We start from the raw sequence: 505 nt of genomic DNA, 5'->3' as shown, positions 1-505 counted from the left end.
CATGGTGCCGGATCCTAATAACGCAGCGAAGCTGCTCTGGGTAAGTCTTGCATGGGGTGCCGCTGCATCGTGGGTCTGGGATAGCTGGGAGAGTTGTCCCAGCTCTCCCCCTATGGCGGACATGGAATCCCTGATCTCGGCCATTTTTTCCCACAATCCAGTTATAACGCAATCACATCTGGTGGACCACGAGCACCGCGTTATAACAGGGTTCAGCTGTATTTATCTCCTAATGTCTATACCCAAATATATCTGTATGCTCTTCCGTTCATGAGTAAATACAAGGGAGATCATTAAGGAAATTCAATTTCTGCGAGGACTGGAGGCACAGCTTCTTATAAGGTAGTGACCGCGATTTTAATAATTTTCTGGGGGATATTACTGATGAGTGATGAGTGCTGTGCACATGTACAGTATTATGTCGATTAATAATATACCTCACCCAACCCCCCTGACCCCGATCGCAGACAAATGAAGAAGAAACTCTGCCTCACTGCCAGCTTTC

Source organism: Ascaphus truei, chromosome 3 (assembly GCF_040206685.1).
Source record: "Ascaphus truei isolate aAscTru1 chromosome 3, aAscTru1.hap1, whole genome shotgun sequence".
In the NCBI taxonomy this organism is placed as follows: Eukaryota; Metazoa; Chordata; class Amphibia; order Anura; family Ascaphidae; genus Ascaphus; species Ascaphus truei.
This window is presented reverse-complemented; position numbering follows the sequence as displayed.